This window comes from Heterocephalus glaber, unplaced genomic scaffold, assembly GCF_053883595.1.
Source record: "Heterocephalus glaber isolate CG9 unplaced genomic scaffold, H.glaber_assembly_v1.0 deba00001452, whole genome shotgun sequence".
NCBI lineage: Eukaryota > Metazoa > Chordata > Mammalia > Rodentia > Bathyergidae > Heterocephalus > Heterocephalus glaber.
The window spans coordinates 4085156-4107307 of record NW_028258302.1 but is presented as its reverse complement, the minus strand read 5'-3'; the positions used below and the strand labels follow the sequence as shown (position 1 = coordinate 4107307).

The following is a 22152-nucleotide window of genomic DNA, read 5'->3' as shown; positions in this document are numbered from 1 at the left end:
CCATCTTATGAAGGGCAGACGATGATGACAATGACAATGAAGACGATGATGAGGTTGCTAAGAGAACAAAGGAAAGGGAGTGATTTAAGTATAATCTTTCAGACTAGATCTGGCCCCTAGGTGCTATTATTTAAATTCTGTGTCCTCTCTAAAATGCACACTGAAATTTAATCCCCAATGTAATAGTTTTAAGAGGTGAGTCTTCTAGGAAGTCTTCATGATTAGGTCATGGTTGCATCTTCTCAAACATGTCCAGTCTATGTTACTGGCATAGATCACCCGCAACAAGTGGTGTAAACCACAGGATTCCATTTGTTAAAGAAGGAATCCAATGAATAAGAAAACCATGGGCAAAAGAATTGGAAATATATAAAATCTTCTCAAGCAAATTAAAACATTTGATGATGTAGATAAAATCTGGCACCTTTACCAGGAACTTGTGAGCAGAGACTAAAGCTCACTCTCTCAAGCCAAAGCCCAGCTCACAGTTTGGTGGAATCTTACACTATTCGAGGTGACACCTGACGGGTGCTGGGTGGAGGGATGCCTTCAATCTGCGCAGATGAAAGGCTGAAGGTTGGAGAGCTCGGAAAGGACACTGTTTACACTATGAAAGGTCTCATTTTTCAAGAGGGGCCTGTTAGCCAAAGAAATATACAAGGTAGCTGAAAGACGAGAAGAAATCCACAGGTCACATCTGTGATATTCATTATCTGCCATAAACTACTGAGTTATATTACACCAAGAAATTGAGTAGGCAAAAAAAACTAACTAAAAATGTGTTAGCTCTTTGAAGAAAGATAAGGGACAGACTAAGAAAAAGTACAGTCCCTACAGTGGTGTTCACCTCAGCAGACGTATGGTATCCCACAGAGCAAGAAGTTGAAAAAAGATATCAATAGCAGTCCCAGAAGATATAAAATTAGATTTAAAGGATCCTAATAATGTAAACACATTTATACACTGAACATCAAGAGAAGGGGAACCTGCAATATTAAAGTCTGTGTCAGGTCGTATGCCCTGCGTTCCGTCTTCACCTGCTGCCACTGGCCTGCCTGCCTCACCACCCTACAGAAATGCTCTGGTTACCCACAATCCTTGGCCAGGCAAAGCCAATGTCCAGGGCATTGGCCCTGCCCTCACTCGGGCTTATGTCAAAGATGTGAAATTTGGTGCAGATGCCCACGCCCTAATGTTTCAAGGTGTAGACCTCTGGGCTGTTACAATGGGGCCAAAGGGAAGAACAGCGATTATTTAACAGAGTTGGGGAATCCTAAAGTAACAAAAGATGGTGTGACTGTTGCAATATCAATTGATTTAAAGAACAAATATAAAAACACTGGGACTCAACTTGTTCAGGATGCTGCCAAAAACACAAATGAAGAGGCAGGGGAGGGTATCACCGCTGCTACTGTCCTGGCGAGCTCCATCACCAAGGAAGACTTTGAGAAGGTCAGCAAATGTGTAAATCCCGTGGAAATCAAGAGAGGTATGATGTTAGTTGTTGATGCGGTGGTTGCTGAATTTAACATTAACAATCTAAACCTGTGACAGCCCCAGAAAAATAGCTCAGATTGCTACAATTTCTGAAAGTGGAGACAAAGAACTTGGCAACACTGAATCTGACACCATGAAGAGTTGGAAGGTGTCATCATAATAAAGGACAAAAAACCCTGAATGGTGAATTAGTAATTATTAAAGGCATGAAGTTTGATCAAGGATTTATTTCTCCGTACTTTGTTAATATACCAGGAGGCCAGAAATGTGAATTCCAGGATGCTTATGTTCTATTGAATGAGAAGAAAATGTCTAGCATCCAGTCCATTGTACCTGCTCTTGAAATTGCCAATACTCACCCAAAGCCCTTGGTCATAACAGCTGAGGACACTGATGGAGAAGCTCTAAGTACCTGGTTTTGAACAGGCAAAAGGCTGGTCTTCACATTGTCGCAGTCAAAGCTCTGGGGTTCAGTGACGATAGGAAGAACCAGCTGAAAGACTTGGCTATTTGTACTGGAGGTGCAGTGTTTGGAGAAGATGGGTTGACCCTAAATCTTGAATATGTTCAGCCCCATGACTTAGGAAAAGTTGGAGACTATTGTGAATACAGATGTTGCCATGCTTTTGAAAGGAAAAGGTGACAAAGCACAAATTGAAAAACATATTCAAGAAATCACCGAGCAATTAGAAACCACAACTAGTGACTATGAAAAGGAGCAACTGAGTGAGTGACTGGCAAAGCTTTCAGATGAAGCAGCTGTGCCAAATGTTGGTGGGACAAGTGATGTTGAGAAGAAAGACAGAGTTACACATGCCCTCAGTGCTACAGGGACAGCTGTGGGAGAAGGCATCGTATGTGGGGTTGGTGGGAGTGGTGGTGGGGGTGGCAGTCTGTGCCCTGCTTCAGTGCATTCCCACCTGGGACTCTTTAACCCCTGCTAATGAAGATGGAAAAAATGGTAAAGAAATTATTAAAAAGCTGGGGATTTAGCTCAGTGGTTCTGCCACCTGCCTCGAAAGCACAAGGTCCTGAGTTCGATCCCCAGTACCAAAAAAAGAAAGAAAGAAAGAAAATAAATTATTAAAAGAACACTCAAAATTCCTGCAATGACCATTGCTAAGAATGTAGGCACGGGAGGATCTTTGATAGTTGAGAAAATCCTGCAGAGCTCCTCTAAAGTTGGTTATGATGCTATTCTCAGAGACTTTGTGGTAGAAAAAGGCATCACTGATCTGACAAAGGTAGTAAAAACTGCTCTACTAGATGCTCAAGGGGTGGTCTCTATGTTAACAATGGCAGAAATCATGGTCACAGAATCCCTAAGGAGGGGAAGGACCGTGGGATCCATCAGCCACGGGCGGATGGGTGGCAGATGGGCAGTGGGACATTCTAGTGCTGGAATAGTGCTTGGCCATCACTGATGAACTGTGACAAGAAGCTCCAGGCAGGATCCTCACTAACAATTTCAGAGAAGTCAGATGAAGGAAATGAAGGGAAGGCTGGCCAATGCAAGAAAATCACATACCCACCACTGCTGGTTTCAGTTACAATGTATAATGGTCTACCACTGTCGTTGTTCATGTCTATGGATAATTTATTTTATATTTTTGAATACAAAAACATTTGTACATTCCTGAAACTGAGTGCCAGAGCCATGTACCAATGTATTGCTTTCAACTTAAATCACAGAGGCATTTCTACTACTGTTCTGTTACAGTCAGGATTGCATTGCTTGTCATTACAGAGGAGACGTTCAGAAGCAGCTTTTCTGTGGAGAGTAAAAATAATTGTGTATAAAGGAGAAAAATCCATTTGTGTGACAACCTTTGTGTAATAAAAATCTGTTCAAAGTTTAAAAAATACTCTGTGACAAATTGATCGGGACAGGGCAAACTGCTAGCACTGAAAATACTTAGGTGACATACACCTGCAGGTAATATAATGATGACAGAATAATGAATGACCCCTCAAAACCCCCATCCCTGAGGACCCAGGAAATGTTAGTGATCCTTGGGGAAGGACCTATGTAGCACTAGCGTTTATAACTAGAAAGACAGTAATAGATTGTAATCATAGACAGGAAAGGTCTCAAAACATATCAGAGGATAAAGTATACACTAGGGCAGAATTGCAAAACTTTAGGACAGATTTCATGCAGAAACGAACCACAGAGGTGGACTGGCTAGGACACCTGTGAGATGGAGGGGCAAATACTGTAGTCCTACTTGGCTCTGAAATGAACCAAATCTCCTCCTTAGCAGAAAACCTTTTTTGTTTTGTTCTGTTTGTTGTTGTTGTTTGTTTGTTTGTTTTTTCAAACAAGGTCTTGATAAGTAGTTTAGGCTGGCCTTGAGCTCACAGTAATCCTTCTGCCTCAGCCTCCCAAGTGTCAGGATTACAGGCGTGTGGCAATATGCTAAGCTTGAAAACCCACATTTAAACCATAAGCTACTAAAGCTTACATCTAACCATCCAAAGAGAGTCCTGTTATTATGGGACTGGATAGCAGTAATCTGGAGAGTAACAAGCCCTTACTACAACCCTACAAAATTTGGGGATGGGGGCCGGGGATTTAGCTCAGTGGTTTTGCTGCCTGTTGTGCAGGCACAAGGACCCGAGTTCAATGCCCGGTACCAAAAAACCCCAAAATTTGGGGACAGCTTAAAATGGACAGACCTAGATCAAACAAGGAATAACAGCTGAAAATTAGCAATGGCAAATAACCAGGCAAATACATATGCAACTCAATTGGAGATACCTAGGACAAATGAGATAAAGAAAGCTTTACTACTAGGTACACCAAAATTCTAAAATTCTCATTCATTAATATATTAGTTGTCAGGCACGGCGGTGCATGCCTGTAATCCCAGTACTTGGGAGGCTGAGGTACATAGTGAGTTCAAGGCCAGCCTGAGCTATATAGTGAGACCTTGTCTCAAAAAAAAATACATATATGTGTTGGCCACCAGAACATACATACATGAAATCTTATAAATGTCATCAGAATTATCCTGGCTTACACAAGATAACATTCATGACAAAATTACTTTCAAATCAAGACCCATTGTATGTCCAAAATTGTTTTCACATTTAACACTAAACATTCCAGAGACCAAATATATCTATAGGACAAACTATGAATACAACAAATAGACAAAATTATATGCCACAGCACACAAATGAAAGAAATAACAGATCTAGGAACACCTGGACACCAAGACCACTTCAGAAATCTAAACCACAGATCGAGTTGCCAAGGCTGGGCTGGAACTTGTGGGCCTCCTCCATCAGTCTTCCAGAGTGCTTGGATCACAGGTGCCACCAAGCAGTTTCTTGAAGAGATTAACAAGCTGATCGTTCAGTACAGTGTTTCCCCGCTCTCCTGGATGTGGTTGTGAAGTTCCTCATGGCCAGGAAGTTTGATGTGCTCCAGGCCGTTGAGGTGTTCCACTTGTATAGCGAGACAGGAAGGAAGGAAGGCATTGTGAAGCTGAAACCTCATGAGGAAACTCTCCATTCCAGATCCTTAGCAGGAAGTTCACCATCCTAAATTTGCGGGACCCCACAGGAGCCTCTTATCACCCCCTTCACTGGCAGGCTGTACCATCCCCACAAGCCGGTCCAACATGTGGTCCTCCCAGGTACTGTTTAACTTGCTGGTCAGGGCTGTTGATAACTTTGAGACTCAGAGGAATGGCTTGGTTTTTAATCTATGACATATGCGGTTCTAATTATGCCAACTTTGGGCTGGATCTTGCCAAGAAAGTCATCAACCTGCTGAAGGGAGCATTCCTGGCCCACTTGAAAAAGGTGCTGATTGTGAGTGCACACATCTGGTTCTGAGTGCCCTACTCCATCATCAGCCTCCTCTGGAAGGACAAAGTTCTGGAGAGGATTCAGATATTAAAGACATCTGAGGTTACTCAGCACTTGCCCAGGGAGTGCCTTCCAGAAAACCTGAGTGGGTACATCAGAATTGACCTCATCACATGAACTTCCAATTCCTGCCCCAGGTGAATGGCCACCCAGATCTCTTTGATGAGATCATCCTGTCCTCCTCCCTCCTCCCTTAGACTAGGACTTGGTACATGTTCCAGGTCTCCACACCATGACCAACCAGGAACCGGTGTACTGTTAACACCAGGCAGAAGCGGGGGATCTATGAGGGTTATGAAGATGTTCATTGGGAGAACCCTGTTGGCACCTTCCACCATTCCATGTCTCCAGGAAATCTGAAGAAGAACCGTTATAGGGATGTCCCTTGCCTGGACCAAACTTGAGTGAAGCTGACAAAATGAAGTGGCCACACTCAGACAGACTATATAAATGTCAGTTTTGTGGGTGGCTAAAAGCAGAAAAATGCTTATATCGGCACCCCCCAGAGCCCTTTGGAAAACATCTATTGTGACTTCTGGCTCATGGTATGGGAGCAGAAGGTCTTGCTGATTGTCATGACCACCCACTCTGAGGAAGGTGGCAGGGTGAAGTGCAACCAGTACTGACCTCTAGAAAAGGACACTTAGATCTGATTTGGCTTCCTCATGGTGACCAACCTGGGTGTGGAGAACATGAACCATTATAAGAAAACAAAGCTTGAAATTCACAACATGGAGGAGCAGGAGAAATGCCAGGTGACCCACTTCCAATTCCTGAGCTGGCCAGATTATGGCATCCCTTCCTCGGCGGCATTGCTCATTGACTTCCTGAGGGCCATCAGGAGCCAGAAGAGCCTGGCTGTCAGCAGCATGGGTGCCTGCTCCAAGGGGCAATGCCCTGAGCAGCTGCCCATTGTAGTCCACTGCAGCTCAGGCATCAGCTGGATAGGCACCTTCTGCTCACTGGCCATCTGTCTGGCACAGCTGGAGGAGCTTGGCACCCTCCCTCAATGTGTTCCAGATAGTGTCATGCATGCAGACCCAGGAGGCCTTCAGCATCCAGACCCTGGGGCAGTACTATTTCTGCTACAAGGCCATCCTGGAGCTTGCAGAAAAGGTGGGCATGGTGCTCTCTGGCTGAAACCTGCTGGCCATGGAGGGTCAGTAACTGCCCCACAGTGTCCTGTCTTTTGGCCAACCTCCCTTAGACCATCCCAGACACTGTTGAGCCTCTAGGTTGCTGTTGGTTCTGCTGAAGCTGTGATCAGCCTCTCCCATGGCTTCTGGTGCCTGAGTGCACACAAGGCAGCCTCTCCCTGCAGCCAGTTTGATGTGGTGGAGTTGCCACTAGAAAGGGCCAGCAGCGATGTGTTCTTGACTCCTAGCACCTGCTATCAAACTGTACCTTATCAAAACCAAACTGTGGCTATTGATATTTGCCAGGGTCCTGAGGCAAGGGGCAGGGGCCTCCTCCCCCTTCTGTTGCCATTCTTCTCCCGGACGGAGGTCTCCTGTCTCTCCACCTTCCCTTGCTAGGATTTGGCGGGAAGGTTTGTGACTGTTCACTTTCCTGCCCAGAAATCTTGACCAACTTACATATTCTGGAGATTGACTGAGTGCAAAGCACATTTATACATGGGGCATGTAGTGTGGTCTCCTCCAAACCTTCCATGTGCACGTGCATATGTTCACTTCTGTGTCTGGGTCCATATGTACGTGTGTGTATATAATATATATTGTATGTAATAATATGGTTGTATTCTATAAACACACACACACACACAAATCTAAAACAAAAAACTGAGACAACTGCTAGGAAAGGAATTCAGACCGTCCAAGAAACTGACAAAGAATAATACAAAATGTCACAATTTAAAAAACACACAAAGATTTTCTCAAGAAACAAAAGGGATCCAGGTCAAAAATATCTTCATAGAACCTGAGGATAATAGACCATATATACAATTGAAAATAAAAATTCAGAAAAATATAAAAACACACATTCTTAATAGACACAGGTTCTCAGATAACTTTATTTTAAAAGTAGCTAACAAAAATAATAACTACATAAATACAAGGATTGGATGGCAAGATAACTGAAGCTGGCCCAACCAAAAGTTTTATGCTATAAAAGTAATCCAATAGAAGTAATTATACATTGCTCACCTGAGGTAAACAAAAATATTTTGCACATGGATGTGAAACTTCTAATATATGAGAATTAGTGACCATAAGACATAAAAATGATGAAATGTAGATTAGCAAAAATACAAATAAGACAAAATAATATCCATTAAAGGGTAGAAATTTAAAAATTACTTAAGAAAAAGTAACAGTACTTGACAGATCTAATAACTTTAATAGCCCAGGATGGCCCATTAAAACTTAATGGGGGGTCAGGGATGTAGCTCAGTGGTGCTGTGCCTGCCTGGCAAGTGCAAGGTCCTAAGTTCGATTCCTGGTACCAAAACAAAAAACAAAACAAAACAAAACCTTAATGGGAGCTGGGTATGGTGGTGCATACCTGCAATCCCACAGTCAGGAAGCTGAGGTAGGAGGATCACCTCGTGTTAGAGGCAAGCCTGGGCTACAGAATGAGTTTAAGGCCCACCTAGGTTACATAGTGAGACCTCGTCTAAAAAAAACTCCAAACAAATAAACAAACAAACAAAAACTAATGAGTCAGAGATTAACAGCAGGTTATAGAAACCTAAACAAGATATCTCCCAAACTCTCAGATGCCTTACTAGATATAAAAGGAATCATCCATAAATAACACAATATAGTAAAAACTGCTATGTAACAACAGACATCTCAGTTATGTTTTTCATACTACACTCACAGATTTTTAAAAAGCCAACTGGGGCTGGGGATGTAGCTCAGTGATTTTGTGCCTGCCTGGCAATCGCAAGGTCCTGAGTTTGTTCCCCGATAACCCCCCCAAAGCCAACTGTATACAACTTTTACATGAGAAGACAGTGTCAATTTGTAAGACTCTCACCAGGCTATTTAAATAGCCCAGGAATAATACATTCAACATTATCTTCCCAAATTAAGCAGTGAAATTATAATTCATTGATCACATCATATACAGACGACAGAATAGTGATAAATAACATGAAAAATCAAAAACAGAAAAGAAACAACTAATAGAAGAATTTAAAAACAGAAGTTGACCAATTAATGAGAAAAAACCAATAGGACCAGACATCAATTGTAAATTTTTAGGAGTTATATGGTCATCAGGTAACAGATAACAAAACTAAAGACAGAAAAAATTATGACAAGAGGAACACCTACATTTAAAGAGAAGCACAAAGTCTGGGGATTTAGCTCAGTTCCATCCCCGGTACCAAAAATAAATAAAATAAAATACAGGGTTGTAAAATGTTGCCAAGTTATAGACTTAAGACTTCTTTTTTACACCAAAGCTCAAATGCTGTAAGCCAAAAAAAAATATATATATATATATATATATATATATATATATATATATATATTTTTTTTTTTTTTTTTGTACAGGGGATTGAACCCAGGACCTTGCACTTGAGAGGCAGGCGGCGGCACCACTGAGCTAAATCCCCGGCCCACAACCTTGTATTTTATTTTATTGGTACCAGGGATCAAACTCGGGTTCTTGCGCTTGCACAGCAGGCAGCGAAACTACTGAGCTAAATCCCCGGCCCACAACCTTGTATTTTAAAGAAGGCTTTCTAATAAAATCCAGAAACACACAGCCCTATGGTCAAACAAAAACAAACAAAATAAAATATATTTGGCTAACTTGAGACACTAAAAGACATGGAACCTATAACTGGCACTGGTTTTGTCAGTATTGCTGTTGTTACCCTTGTGATGGTGAAGATGACTGTGAACGGTCAGTATGGCCAATATGTTAATCAGTTGTATGATATCTTTGCTCTCCTGGATAGAGCTGAGTGCCAAAGAGTTGACAGATAACCAACTTGATCAAAATCTTGTTACCTCAAAATGATGCATACAAACCAAGAACTCTGGCCTTAATGGCTAACTTGGGCTCCTCACAAAGAAGATACACAAAATGGAGATAGACTTGCCAAAACTTGTTCTAAGGGCAGAACACATCCATCTCAGTAGAGGAAACTAGGGTCCTACCTGGTCAAATAACCTCCATAATGCCTGGTTTCTAGATGGATCAGCCTCTGTTGCCCAAGAGAAAACAAAACAAAACAACAACCACAAAACCAGCCCTGAGACCCCAGTGACGTAGAAGATTAGGGCTTGGCAGGCTGGCTGGAAGACAGGATATAACCTGTCTGTCAATCATGAAGATCAGAACCAGAGGCTGAAAGCAGGATGTAACCTGATTTGGAATAGTGACTGAACAACAAGATGTGACCTGTCAGTCATAGCCAGGATGCATGGGTAGAGCAACCTCCGATGGACCACATCTGGAAGGCTATAAAAGGCGCTGGCCATTGACTTTGTGATCACTGTGATCTTGCTGTCCTGCTGTCTTCCTGTTTCTGCTTGGCCCGTCCTGCTTGTGGGATGTATCTCTTGCCTTCTCTTTTCTTCACACTTTCCTTTTCATCCTTTACTTCACTTTTCTTCGCCCTCTCTTTTTCTTCTTTTACACCGAGTCTTCCTTTATTTTGAATAAAAGTTGTGTTTAATTGTTCACTTGTTGTCCTAGCCAATTCTTTTTTTTTTTTTTTTTTTTGGTACCAGGGATCGAACTCGGGTCCTTGGGCTTGCGCAGCAGGTGGCGAAACCACTGAGCTAATCCCCAGCCCTGTCCCAGCCAATTCTTTAGGCAGGACAGAAAAAGCCTGCAATCTTCAGACACTGTGCCATCCAACAATACCAGGACAACATGCTTCTCATGGAACAAGATACTTTACTTTCTATACAATGTACAAAACTCATAACAATGGTACTCACAATCAGACATTCATAATTTAAAAACAGACAAAAATTTATATAATTACAGACTCACTGGCAGTTACAAACAGCATAGCCATGTGGTCACACAAATGGATACAGTACTGGGAAGAGTTACATAAAGACTCACAAAAAAATCAAGATCAAGGTCACAAACATGAACACACCTAAAGGAGGATTCAAAAACAGCTAAATACAACCAAGTGGATACACTCACACAAAACATAACAGTAGAGGACAAAATACCTAAACTAAAATTGACCAGAAAACTCATTTCACAATATAGGCAGCAACAGGATATATAAAATGACTTAAGGGTCTATAAAAAGAGAGTTACAGTTACTGCCAGAGTTCCCAATTTATCAACTAAAATTGCTTTTGGTATGTTTCAATTTAAATCAGAAACAGCAAAAAATTAAGGGAAGTTCCAACTCCTATTTAAATGTATCAAGTAAAATTATAAAAAATGTAAAAAATAAAAGTGCAACATGCTAACTTACAAGATACAGGTTTAAACTAAGGATAAAAATATCTGCTCACAAAAAATCTTAACACCAGCTGGGCATGGTGGCATGTGCCTATAATCCTGGCACATGGGAGGTTGAGGCAGGAGGATTCCCACGAGTTTGAGCCCTGCCTGGGCTACATAGTGAGTTCAACTTCAAGGCCAGCCTGAACTACATAGCGAGACCCTGTGTCAAAAAACCAAACAAACAAAAAATCTTAACATCAGGAGACAAAAATACCTATTTGACAACAGGACCCAAAACATTATAACAACACAAAATAAACCATCTCAGTCCATATAACTAAACACATAAATAAACTAATTATATTTGCCATACTGACCATTCACAGTCATCTTTACCACCACAACGGTAACAACAGCAACATTGACAAAACCCTCAAAAACCCTATTAAAATGCCTACAATCTTGTAAGTATAATAAAATTCATTTATATCCAAACACTAATCTCCAAGATCAGACAAAATGTGATTGAACATGCTCATAACCATCATTATTCATATTCTAATCATTTATACCATCATAACCATCTCATCCTACTACATTTTTTACCCACTGAGACATTGTTATTGACTACTTACTACTAGTATACCTACATCTACTACTAACACTCTCACTAACTCCATAGAAACACATCCACTTGTAATATAGATACAGATCACTGTAGAACACTCATTAACTGTACCCTTTGTATAATAAAAACTCTCATTGAGTCATAATGATTTATCAGACTAACCACTGAGATCCATCCAACCATTGATCTTGCAGCTTTGTCATCACCACTTGGTTGATCAACCATCCTGATTGATCTGACCTACTAACAAGGAGAAACTTACATCTCACCATATATGGATACATCTTCCAACACAGATGACTCTGGTGAGTTTTATGATTTACATCCCACAAGGAAAGGATATTAATGGTTATATATATCAGGCTTTAATATCACACCAACATTTAGTAACTGGAACACACCCAGACTTGTTAAACTAGAGACAGCCTGTGGTATTATCAAAGGCTTAACAAAAACTTGTAAAGTTTCATGGAACAATGGAGCAGAAAAGAGGATACAGAAAAAACTCCAGGCACACTCGGCTGCTTTATATTTGACAAGGAACTAAAAAATTTCACCAGAGGAAAATAATAGCCTCCTTAGCAAACAGCTGGGAAAACTGGCTATACACATGCATGCACTAAACTAAAATTGAAATGGATCAAAGATCTAAATATTAAAACAATACAAAATAGGTAAAACGCACGAAGACATAGGTGTAGGCAAAGACTTTCTGGGCAGAATGCCAGTTGCACAAGAAATAATACCAAGAATAAACAAATGGGATCACATCAAATTAAAAACCTTCTACACAGCAAAGTAAACAACCAATAGAGGGAAAAAACAACCTACAGAAAGGGAAAAAGATTTTGCTAGCTACTTCTCAGACAAAGGACTAATACCTAGAATATATATAGAACTCAAAAAAATTATATCCTGCAAATTTAAAGATGCAGTCATAAAATGAGCAACTGAACTGAAGAGAAACTTCTCATCTGAAGAAGTACAAATGGACAATGACTACGTGAAAAATGTTCAACATTGCTGATCATTAGAAAAATGAAAACTAAAACAACACTAAGATACCATCTCACTCTAGAAAGAAGGGCTATTTTCAAGAAATCAAACAATAATAAATGCTGGAGAGGCTGCAGGGAAAAAGGAACCCTTCCACATTGTTGGTGGGAGTGAAAACCAGTATAACCACTATGGAAATCAGTATTGAAATTCCTCAAAAAACCGAAACTAGAAGTTCCATTTGACCTAGCTATTCCCCTTCTAGGTACCTTCCCAAAAGAGTTCAAATGAGCATATTACAGAACACATGTGGGCCAGGGATGTAGCTCAGTGGCACTGTGCCTGCCTGGCAAGTACAAGGTCCTGAGTTTGATCCCAGGTACCAAAAAACCCCAAAACAAAACAAAAGAAAAAAAACAGCAGAATACATGCATGAAATACATAGATTAAAAATCAAAGAATAGAAAACAATATTCCATACAATGAGAATAGGAGAAAAGCAGGAGTAGCTATCCTATTTTCAGACAAAGTAAACTTCAAGCCAAAGCTGATCAGAAGGGGCAAAGAAGGTTACGACATATTCGTTAAGGGAAAAATTCAACTGGAAGAGATAACAATTACAAACATATGCACCGAACACCAGTACACCCACATCATAAAATAAACACTACTGGACATAAAAGATCAGATAAATATCAACACAATTATAGTAGGGGACCTTAATACCTATTGTCACAAACAGATTAACTAGCTGGGCATGGTGGCGCATCCCTGTGATCCTAGCACTCAGTAAGCTGAAGCAGAAGGATTACTGTGAGTTTGAGGCCAACCTGGGCTACATAGTAAGTTCAAGACCAGATTGAATTGCATAGCGAGACTTTGTCTCAAAAAAAGGATCAACTAGACAAAAAAAAAAAATCAACAAAGAAATATGTATTACAGTTGAATGAAACCTTTGAACAAATGGACTTAATAGATATCTACAAAGTGTTACACCTAACAGCAGAGTACACATTCTTCTCAGTAGCACATGGAACTTTCTCCAAAATAAACCACATAGTGGCTCATAAAACATGCTTATGTAAATACAAAAGAACTGAAATTATCCCATACATACTATCAGATCATAGTGCAATGAAACTAGAAATCAGTGGCAAAAGAAACCACATAAATTATTCAAACACATGAAAATTAAACAATACCCTCTTGACTAATCAATGGATCACAGAAGAAATTAAATGGTTCCTGATATCAAACGATAATGCCAATACAACATACCAGAACACACGGGACACAATAAAAGCAGTCCTTTGAGGGAAGTTTATAGCGGTAAATACCCACATCAGAAAAACAGAGCAAGCTCAAATAAATAACCTAATGATGAACCTCAAGGTTCTAGAAAAACAAGAATAATTCAAAACAATAAAAATCTAAGGCTAGTACGAGTAAGGAAATTATAAAGATTAGAACAGAAATTAATGAAACTGAGCTAAAAAAAAAATACAAAGAATCAATGAATCTGAGACTTCCAGGAAGATGGAAGAATGGTAAACAGCGGAGAAATAGTTTCTCTGAGATGTGGTGTCTACATGATGGAGTACAGTAATGTGAGGAAGAGAAAAAGGAAGGAGTGGGTCTCCAGGACCCAGTAAGGATCTGAAGCAAAAATTTCATCCCACAGAAAGTGAAGAGACAGACTGCAATGCAGAAGAAGGAGGTGGTAAGCAGCACTTGCTCCCTGAGCCCTGACTCATTGCAAAGAGTGGCTTGAACCTGCAGATGCACAGTCACTATTGGCAACTCCAGAGGCCTCCACAAAGAAATGCAACAGTGGAACGTAGTAGTGGATGCAGCAGACTTCGTAGCTGGTGAATTATTTGGGTTCAGATGTCCCCCAGAATAGGGTGATTGGCCAGTAGTCATCTTGGAGAGAGGCCAACTGACCTTGGAACTCACAGCAGCTGCAAGCTGGCTCCATCTGGAGGCTCAAGTGTCAAGGTGAGGCAGAACCGAGTTCAAGACAGCAAGAGGTCAAGGAGCCAAGTTCAAGGTGGCAAGGAACCGAGTTCAAGCTCACAGGAGGCACACAGAGTGTTATGGGCTGAACAAATCAGGTCCAGCCTCACAGCCAAAAACCAGCCTGAACTTCAGTGCAACTAGAGGTGCAGGCTTGCTGGGATTATGAACTAACCTGCCATAAATCTGTGGTTGGCTTGCTGGGATTAATTTACGTGGATCTGGGCTCTGTCTACCCACTCTGTCTACCAGCTACAGCAGAGACACGCTTTGAAATGGATATTTTTCTTCTTTTTTTTATGTTTATTTGGTTTGTTTTTTGTCTTGATTGTTTGATCTTGTTTTTATATGAGTGTGAACATGGGTTCTAGTTTTCTTTTTGTTGTTGTGTTCTGTTCTTGTTTTTATTTCTTCCTTCTCTCTTTCTCTCGCCTTCTTCACCGGTTTCCAAAGTTTGTGTGATCTTCTTTTGTCCTCTAGCCTTGCTTCTAATCTCTTCCTCTTCTCTTATTTCTCTTTTTATCCTCCCTAATGCCTTTTAAATTTTCTCCCTGAGGGTAAAATCATCATATTGAGGTCATATTTACTGTATACAATTTTCTGCTTTATTTTAGGTTTTATTATAAATCCACAAATCTAGTTCATATGGTTAAAGGTGGTAAATTCATAGTTAGTGAAATTTGTCACTTTCTAGTCTCTGCTTGATGCTATTGTTATTGCTGATTGTACTACTTTAACCAAGGTGACATAATTGTGCTAATCAATTGTTCTTCCTGGTACACCAAAACTGAGATTGCCTAAGGGTCATAAATGACACAATAGGCCAGTGCCAAAGAATCAGGGGCTAGGCCAAATAGGCATCAACTTCTCACCCCCAATAAACTGAAGAGGTAGGATCTTGCAACAGACTCAAAACCCAAAAGCCAGCTACATCTAGAATATATCTATGAGAAGTAGTCATTTCCTAAAGGTTCTAAATATTGGCAATAAAGCTCCTCACAGTAAGCAACTTACAATCAGCAACCCAGGAATTCAACTTTAAAAAAAATAGAAAATGAGAAGACACTTAGGAAAGACACAACCCCAGACTTCAGCTCACCAAAGGCAAATGCAGGGGAAAATAAAATGTAACAATTCAAAAGCCACCCACCTTTCTCTGAAGTGGTAACAGCGGAAGTAACAAAGCAGATGACTGAAGTTCTGGAAAAAAGTCAAATCAGAAACAGTTTCTCAGATAGCTACAGGGATGATGATCATAATGAAAGACATATGAGTGACTCCAGAGCAGATACAGATAAACAAATAGAGGAGATTGGGAAAATGATGGAGTTGGGATGTAACTTAGTGGCTCCATGCCTGTCTGGCAAGCACAAGGTCCTCAGTTTGATTCCCAGTACAAAGGAAAAAGACAAAGAAAGAAAATGACAGAAATTATGAATACCCAACATAGGAAAGAAATGGAATCCATGAAACAGATTCAAACAAATATCCAGGAGATTAAAGGTCCCATTACAAGTATACACAGCAGAATGAGCCAATGTGAGGACAGACTACCAGATACAGAAGACAGGATTCTGGTTAGCGATCAGGAAAAGAAACAGTTCTTAAAAATATCAAGGGATCACAGGAAATCAATCCAGCAGCTGCCAGATGATACAAACCAAGAATAACATAAGACTCAGTAGAGACAATGAAAAAGCAGGAAATAGCACAAATGACATTAAAAAAACTGTTTACAGAAGTAATGTCAGAAAACTTCCCAAACAGGGAAAAAGAATTTGACATACAGACAAGTGAGGCGTATAGAACTCCAATTACCCATGATAAAAAAAGAACACCAAGACACATAATACTTAAGAATCCAGAAATCCAACACAAGAGTAGAATATTATAAGCTGTTAGAGAAAAGAAACTAATCACCTATAAATAAAAACCCATCAGAAGCACAGCAGACTTCTCAACACAAACCCTCAAGTCAAAGAGAACTTAGAGTGAAATATTTCAAGTGCTAAAAGAAGCAAATAGCAGTACACCCAAGTATATAAAGCAAATATTAATGGACATGAAAAATCAAATAAGCGCTAATACAACTGTAATGAGGAACCTCAATAACCCACTGTCACAAATAGACAGGTCAACTAGGAAAAAAAAATCACAAAAAATATCAGAATTGAACCAAACTTTTGAACAAATGGACTTAGTAGATGTCTACTGAGTGTTCCAGCCCACATCAGAATACACATTCTTCTCATGAGACATTCTCCAAAATAGACCACATACTAGCTCATAGAACATGCTTAAGTAAATGCAAAGGAATTGAAATTATTCCATGTATATTATCAGACCAAGTGCAATGAAATTGGAAATCAATGGCAAAAGAAACCACAAGAAGTTCATAAACACATGGAATGAATAACACCCTCCTGAGCAACCAATGGGTCACGGATGAAATTAAAGAAGAAATTAGACAGTTTCTACAATTAAACAATAATGCCAGAGGGAGGGCAAAAGGAAGGAAGGGACAAGAAAATAAATTGACAATAAAAGAAAAAAATGGAAACAAAGCCTTTGTACATAGGGAGGGAGGGGGCATAAGAGGAGATGGGGAATGGGATAAAATAAAATTTATTTTTAAGAAAACCAGTAATAAAAACCCCCGAGTAATGCCAATACAACATACTGGAACTTTTGGGATGCAGTGAAAGCAGTCCTATGAGGGAAACTTATAGTGGTGAAATCCCATAACACAAAAACAGAGCAAGCTCAAATAACTTAATGTTGAACCTCAAGCTTCTCAGAAAAGCAGAGCAAGTCAAGCCCAAAACTTGTACAAGGGAGGAAATTATAAAGATCAGAAGATGCCGGGGGTTTAGCTCAGTGGTTCTGTCGCCTGCCTTGAAAGCACAAGGACCCAAGTTCGATCTCTGGTACCAAAAAAAAAAAAAAAAAGATCAGAAGAGAAATTAATGAAATAGAGACTAAGAAAACAATACAAAGAATCAATGAATCAAAGAGTTTGTTCTTTAAAAGATTAAATAAAATTGACAAACTCTTATCCAACCTTATCAAAAAAAGGAAAGAAAACACTCAAATCCATGCAATTAGGAGTGAAAAAGGTGAAATCACAACAGATCTTGGACAAATCCAGAAGATCATTAATACCAACTTTGAGAACCTGCATCCTAATAAGATGGAAAACACAGAAGAAATGAACAGATTCATAGATACCTATGAATTACCAAAGCTGAATCAAGAAGATATAAAAATTCTAAACCAATATCAGTCAATGAAATTGAAGATGTAATTAAAAACTTACCAACAAAGAAAAGATTAACTGTTGAATTCTACAAGAAATTTAGAGATTTAATGACACTGTTTCTCAAACTCTTTAATGAAACTGAAAGGCAAGCAATACTCCCAAATTCACTCCTGGAAGCAAGCATTACCCTGATACCAAAACCAGAGAAGGATCCAATCAAGAAAGAGAACTACAAGCCAATCTCCCTAATGAACATAAATGCAAAAATCCTCAGTAAGATACTGGCAAACAGAATGCAGCAAGTCATCAAGAAGATTATACAGCATGACTAAGTAGGATTCATCCCAGGGATGCAGGGATGGTTCAACATAATCAAATCAATAAATGTAATCACCACATTAAAAGAGCCAAGGACAAAAACCATATGATCATCTCAATAGAGCAGAAAAGGCATTTGACAAACTCTAACACCCATTCCTGATGAAAACTCTACAAAAAATTGGAATAGATGGTCTTTATCTCAATCTGATAAAAGCCATCTATGATAAACCAACAGCCAACATCATACTAAATGGACAAAAACTGAAAGCTTTCACTCTAAAATCAGGAAGGAGGCAAGGATGTCCACTGTCACCACTCTTATTCAATATAGTTCTGGAAACATTAGCCAGAGCAATTAGACAAGGGAAAGAAATAAAACGAATAAGGATAGGAAAGGAAGAAGTTAAATTATTATTACTTGTGGATAATATGATACTCTACAAAGAAGACCCCAAAGACTCCAACAAAAGACTTCTAGATTTAATACCCAAATTCAATAGCATAGCTGGATAAAAGATCAGCGCTCAAAAATCAATAGTAAGCCTGTACACAAATAACAAACTCACTGAAAGAGAAATTAGGGAAACTACACCTTTCACAATAGAATCCAACAAAATGAAATACCTAGGAATCAATCTAACAAAAGAAGTAAAAGACCTTTACATTGAAAACTACAGTACTCTAAAAAAGGAGATCAAAGAGGATATCAGAAAATGGATCAATATACCTTGTTTTTTGGTAGGAAGAACCAATATAGTGAAAATGGACATGCTTCCAAAATTGTTATACAGAGTTAATGCATTCCTGATCAAAATACCAATAGCATATGTCACAGAATTAGAGAAAACAATCCAAAAATTAATTTGGAGCTGGAAGAGACCTAGAATAGCAAAGGCAATTCTGGGCAACAAAGGCAAGGCAGGGGCATCACAAACCCTGACATGAAATTAGTCTACAATCAATGGCTGGGGATTTAGCTCAGTGGTTCCGGCGCCTGCTTCGCAAGTGCAAGGTCATCCCTGGTACCAAAAAAAAAAGAAATTACACTACAGCTGGGGATTTAGTTCAGTGGTGCTGCCTCCTGCCTTGCAAGTACAAGGTCCCAAGTTCAATCCCCGGTACAAAAAAAATAAATAAAGGAAAGGATGAAATTATACTACAGAGCTGTAATAAAACAGCATGGTACTGGCCCAAAAAACCTAAACCTGCGATTCAATGGACCAGATTAAAAGATATAGAAACAATTTCAAACATAGCCTTATCTTTGACAAAGTAGCCAAATACTTTCACTGGAGGAAAGAGTGCCTCTTTAATAAATGGTGCTGGAAAAACTGGCTTTCCACATGCCAAAGATTAAAACTAGACCCATATCTTTCACCATACACTAAACTAAAATTAAAATGGATGGGCCAGGGTTTTAGCTCAGTGGTTTCGCCATCTGTTGCGCAAGCGCAAGGACCTGAGTTTGATCCCCGGTACCAAAAAGAAGAAAAAAAAAGAAGTGGTCTTTAAAATGGATCAAAGATCTAAATATTAAAACAGAAACACTAAATCTGCTGGATTTTGGTAGAATTTCAAGGTAGAACTCTTGACTTTGGTGTAGGCAAAGACTTTATGAGCAAAATCCTGATCATACAGGAAATGTCACAAATAACAACTGGAATTTCATCTTATTAAAAAGCTTTTGCACAGCAAAGAAAACACCAACAGAGTGAAGTGACAACTCACAATATGGGGAAAATTTTTTTCCAGCTGTTACTTAGACAAAGGACTAGTATCTAGGATATATGAAGAACTGAAAAAAAAAAAAAAGAAAAAAAATCAGACCAATCAAATTTAAAGACCCAATCCAAAAATGGGCATCTGAAATGAATAGATACTTCTCAGATGAAGAAGTAGAAACAGCAAATAAGTATGAAAGAATGTTCAACATCACTGGTCATTTGAGAGATGCAAATTAAAACAATGCCGAGATTCCATCTCACTTCAGAAAGACTGGCTATTATCAAGAAATCAACCAATAACAAATGCTGGTGGGGATACAGGGAAGAAGAAACCCTTCTCCACTGTTGGTGGGAGTATAGACTGGTGCAACCACTCGGAAAATCAGGGTGGAAACTCCTCAAAAAATTAAAACTAGAGGTTCCATTTGACCCAGCTATTCCCCTTTTTGGTATCTTCCCCAAAGACTTAAAAGCATCACACCACAGTAATATATGCATACTCGTGTTTATCGAAGCACAATCGTAATAGCTAAATCTTAGAAAGAACCCAAATGCCCATCAACCAATGAATGGATAAAGAAGACGTGGGGGGTTTTTTTGTACAATAGAATGCTACTCCACCATAAAGAAGCGTAATCTTGAGACATTTCTAGCTAAATTGATGCACCTTGAAATCATACTCTTAAGTAAAATAAATTGGACATGTGTTTAAATACTACATTGTTTCTCTGGTGTGAGAAACCAAAAGTGTAAATAAGAACCAAAATGTATAATAGATATTGGGAAATGGGAAGAAAATGTTCACATGAGAAAGGGAACAAGGGAGGGGAGTGGGGGAAAGGAAGGAAGGGAGGAGAATAGAAAGAAAAAATGGCAACAAAGCTTTTGTAAATAAGGAGGGGAAGAAGGGTCAAAGGGAAGGGGAGGGAATAGGAGAAAAGGAAGAATCAAGATATATCATGTACAGGTACAAATTCCCTATGATGAATATTATTATTATGTAAATCTAAAATGTACCAACAAAAAAAGAGAAATAAAGAACCAATGAATTGAAGAACTGGTTTTTGAAAGAATAAACAAAATAGGCAAACCCTTAGCCATTCTTACCATGAAAAGGAATGAGACAGGGGCTGGGGATTTAGCTCAGTGGTTCCCCTGCCTGCCTTCCAAGCACAAGTTCCCAATTTTGATCCCCAGTACAAGAAAAGGAATGAGACAACCAAAATTAATATAATTAGAATTGAAAAAAGCAAAATCACAATGGCCATTGCCGAAATCCAGAAGATTATTAGTAGTTTCAAAAACCTGTACTCCAGTACACTAGAAAATTCAGAAGAAACAGATTCCTTGATACAAATGAATTACCAAAACTAAACCAAGAAGATATAAAACCCTGAATAACCAAATAACAGGCAACAAAGCTGAAGCAGAAGTAATAAAAAATAAAACTACAAGTTAAGAAAAGTCCAGGACCCTATGAATTTACCGCTGAATTGTACAAGAACTTCAGGGAAGTTCTAATGCCAATATTCCTCAAAATCTTTAATGAAACTGAGAGGGAACGAATATCCCTAGAGTCATTCCTAAAAGCTAGCATTTTCCTAATTCCAAAACCAGAGAGGGTCCAATCAAAAAAAGAGAACTACAGGCCAATCTCTTTAATGAACATAGATGCAAAATCCTCAGCAAGATACTGGCAAACAGAATGCAACAAATCATCAAAAAGATGACCAAGTAGGCTTCACCCCAGGGATGCAAGGATGATTTCACATAAGCAAATCAATAAATGTAAAACACCACATAAACAGAATCAAAGACAAAAATCACACAATCATCTCAATAGATGCAGAAAAAGCCTTTGACAAAACCCAACATCCTTTCATCATTCATCCATCCCCCTACCTGCCACTGCCCAGCCAAATTGCCTTTTGTCCAGATTCAGGCTTTGAACCAACTCTGTGGTCTCAATAAGCTCCTTATCTCCTTGGAGAAGCTTTGCCTGGTCTGTAATCTTATTTAGCCACCTGTGGTGACTTTTCAAATCTCTGTAGAGCAGCCACTGTCAACCCTTTCTTAGCCATTCTGTAACACACACACACACACACATATATATATATATATATATTTATTTATTTATATATTAATATATATTATTGTGTGAAGTATGATGTGTGACTTGAGCGTCATAGCTATTAGTAATTAAGATTAGAAGCTGGGTGTGATGATGCATGCCTGTAATCTTCAGCACTCAAAAGGCTGAGCCAGGAGGATAGCTACATGTTTGAGGCCAGCCTGGGCTAAATAGTCAGGCCTTGTCTCAAACAGAGCAAAACAAAATACGAAGATTAGAATAAAAAAAATCTATGCTTGCCTGCTTTGTTGGCTATGGAGTGACCCTTGAGTAGTTGGCCTGATAAGGCTGATTGAAATTGAGGTTG

The 22152-nt window shown here is 39.3% G+C and overlaps 2 pseudogenes; both read left to right on the top strand.

The window, feature by feature from the left end:
* Positions 1-763: 763 nt before the first annotated feature.
* LOC101715462 (60 kDa heat shock protein, mitochondrial pseudogene) lies at positions 764-2893 on the top strand (annotated as a pseudogene).
* A 1786-nt stretch (positions 2894-4679) lies between these two features.
* Positions 4680-6543, top strand: LOC101715813 (tyrosine-protein phosphatase non-receptor type 9 pseudogene; annotated as a pseudogene).
* Positions 6544-22152: the final 15609 nt, after the last annotated feature.